Source organism: Atta colombica, unplaced genomic scaffold, assembly GCF_001594045.1.
Source record: "Atta colombica isolate Treedump-2 unplaced genomic scaffold, Acol1.0 scaffold140, whole genome shotgun sequence".
Lineage (NCBI taxonomy): Eukaryota > Metazoa > Arthropoda > Insecta > Hymenoptera > Formicidae > Atta > Atta colombica.
In genome coordinates, this window is record NW_017259229.1 from 1,509,462 (window position 1) to 1,513,183 (window position 3,722).

A 3,722-nucleotide genomic window follows, 5' to 3' on the forward strand; every position below is an offset into this window, starting at 1 on the left:
GTTTTTTTTGTGTCGCTTTAAAATTATGCGCTTTCCACGAAACGAGCAACGATGTACAAAACAGTTTGCTGTTGCTAATCATTGGAATCCAATGACTCAAAGTAATGCTTTATGAACCTGTGTTAAACGCAACATGAATGGAAAATGCAAATTTCGTGTTTCCGCGAAATGAAAAACTCATCGGTTTTCAACGACGAATTTTACAAGTCGAAATTCAACGTCTGTTTCATCCAATCCTACAACATCCGCTTTTCCGTTCGATCAACGGAATTTAATGCAAGATTTAATCTCTTAATTGATATTCACTCTATAATATTCGCGAATCGAGTATATCCGACAAAATTTTAATATTCATATTTTTGCTTAAAGTTAACACAATTTGAACGATTTTTTTCTTCATTTTGAAGATCAAAATCCAAAGAAGATCACCTAACTTAAGATTAAAATGTAAAATTATGAAAAACATTTATTATAAACAATTTTCACGACATATGGCGCATAAATGAGAAATATATTTGAGTCCACTGGATCCGGGAATACCAATTAGGGTTACCTAATCCGGCTCAATCTTTTAATAATCTTTCGTGTTTATCTAATTGCTATCTTTTTTGTCTTAACTCCTTCACTATCTAGCTAACGTAATAGGGAACGATAGTCGGATTGGTCGGATTGAAGTCGCAGCGGGCGATCGCGAGTGCTGCAAAGCGCGGCGTGCACACGGCTTGATTTACGACGAAAACTTTCGGGACACGCCGTAGGCGGTCGGCGGCGGCGGTGGCGGCGCAGCGGCGGTCACGCGGAGAGTCCCATCCCACTGTGGGAATCCCACACAAGGCAAGGCTCGCACGCCGCTGGTTAGATAGATGGACATATATATACTCACATACCGCGCCTCGAGCCGGGCTCGCCGCTGCGAAACGAACGTGCCGTCTGGAACTCGCTTGACCGCACCTACCGGGTGTCGTCGGGAGAACGGAAGACATTCACGGGGGAAACGTCGGCGTTTATCGTTTATCTCGCGTGCTGCTAATCTCAATGTACGTCGTTCTGTCCTCTTGGTATTCAATAAATAACAAAGATAGAAGGACACTTGTGTCAACTATGCCTTCTGAAAGAAAGGCAATTTGGGTTCAAGTTTTTTCCGTTTTTTTTTTTTTTTTTTTTTTTTAATGAAATGACACACATCAGCAACGAAATATTTCTACAGTTCGTTTGCTCGCGCTCGCAAGTTTCCCTCGCGACTCTCGACGTGTTGCTCGATTTTAACTGATATTAATATTGCGGGTGTGTGTTACACCTACGCGCGAGAATGACGTCAACGTTAATTTCACCGATCGAGAATTTCCTGCCATTAACGTCTAGGCCACAAAGTTGTACGAATTTTAGAGAGATATATATTCGGATTAACCCGCAAGCAAATAAATCTTCGAAAAAAAAATATATATATATATACATATGCATTTCCATATGTTTCGTGTCGTAATCAAGAGAAATATGTTTTATTCTGCCAGAGATTAGAATTCATGTCGGAGTCTGACATTGTGAATCATAGGCTGAATCATAAGGAGATCGATTTTAGAAAATCCCTTTGGATTTAATCTGCGCGACATCAATTGATCGACTTATCCGATTCGCAAGTTCCACTCTTAATTTTTATTTTCATTTAAACACGCAAATAACAAAAATCAACATAAAAATAAGACTCATTTTTTATAATAATAATAAATTTTATTATAATAATACTAATAATATTAACAATAATAATTTTATTAAGATGTAATGACAATAAAAGATACTACATAAAAAAGGATTAATTTTAGGAAGGATTTAAAGAATTAATTTAAAGTTGCATAGAAAACAAAGTATCAACAGTTTATCAATTTAAAATTAGACCAAGAGAATGTAATAAAAAATGAAAGTTTCGATACTAGCAAACTAAAAATCTATAATGACATATAAATTTAGTTGACAAGTAGCATAAGTTCAAAATTAGGAAAAATGTGTTTGTTATAAAAGTAGAAAGTATTAAGAATGTTAATGAATTATCAATTTACTTTTATTTTATTTTTATGTTCATAAAAAATAAAAATAAATTTTACATCATAAATAAAATGACCATAATAAAAAAGCTTAACTTAAGTCTATTTCAGATATTTTTACAGTTACTTTATTTATAATGTAAAATTGATTTTTTATGAATACATAAAAACGAAATAAAAGTAAATTAAATTGATAGATAAAACAAACGTATGCTTGTTAATATTTTCTACTTCTATAACAAACGTATTTTTCTTAAGTTTGGACTTATGCCATTTGTCAACTAAGGGGCTCGTATGATGAAACAATTTGAATACGATATAATTTCGACGCCTATTTCAAGCCGTAGAAGATGTTATATCGAGAAAAACAAAAAGAAAGGTTTATGTCAAGAAATGAATGAAAAGTGGTCTACTTCGCATAAAGTGTGAAGATCGGCCTAAGTCGGAACGCATACGAAGTATTATATCGAGAAAATGAGAAGAACGGTTCAAGCCAGTTCAAGTCGTATGAAATTAAAGAAGAGGTTATATAGCGTAATATATTTTCTTCCCATAAATTTTATAGTGATGTGACTGAGAACAGGAATCATCTTGATTTTCAATCCTATCCTATTTCTCGCACTTATTTATTCATATATTATTGTATTTAATTTTCTGTAACTAAATTTGTGTAATTCATGAGTAGTAAATATTGTGCTATATAGACCCTTCTAATTTTATGTGACTTGAACTTTATATGACGTTCTTCTTATTTTCTCGATATAAACTGTACTTCGTATGCGTTCCGACACAAACCGGTCTTCACGCGAAATAGACCGCTTTTCATTCATTTCGAACCTTTCTTCATGTTTTTTTCGTTATAACACTTTCTACGGTTCAGGCGTTGATCTACTCTCTTTCTCTCTATTCTAATATATGCAAAACAATATTCTAATTATATGATATTAATAAAAAAAAAATTCCGGCGGCTCGTCGTGAGAAAACGTTGTCTCGCAGTGTGTACGCAGTGTGTACGCAGTATGTCGCGTATCCACCTATACATACATAAACCACCTACGAAACGCCGGCACATCGCCGCCACACATAGCGTACACGTATCCGAATCGCCAAGGAACCCACTCACAACGTCAAGCCCATTATTCTCGCAGACACCGGGCGGTCGGTTGGCTGCTTGCTTGCTTGGTCGGTCGGTCGGTCGGTCGGTCGGTCGGTTGGTCGGTCGATCGGTCGGTTGCTCACTCTCGGGAAGCGTGGAACCGACACCCGAGAGCGCAACGACGACGAGAGACACACGAGGAGGAGGAGGAGGAGGAAGGGAACACCAGAAGAGAGAAGACGCCAGAGTAGCAGCCGCGGGGCAAAAGCAACCGAGAAAGGCGAGAGAGGCTATTTTGTTTCCCGCGGCGAAGACCCGCAAGAGCTCTTCGGCGACGAGGCGGATGAAGAAAAAGGAGAAAGAGAATGAGGAGGGACAAGCGAAGACGTAGCGGAGAAAGAGGGAAAGGCGTTCCGATGCTTTTTGCGTGCTCGCGTCGCACCGCACCGCGCCGTACCGTACCATACCGCGATCGTCGTTGTCACGCCGGGAGCCACGCCGAGCCGAGCCACGTCGAGAGTCGTACCATGCCGCGCCGCGGTTAGATCGACCGACGTGGTGGCTAGGCCGAGGCGCGCCCAGGCGGA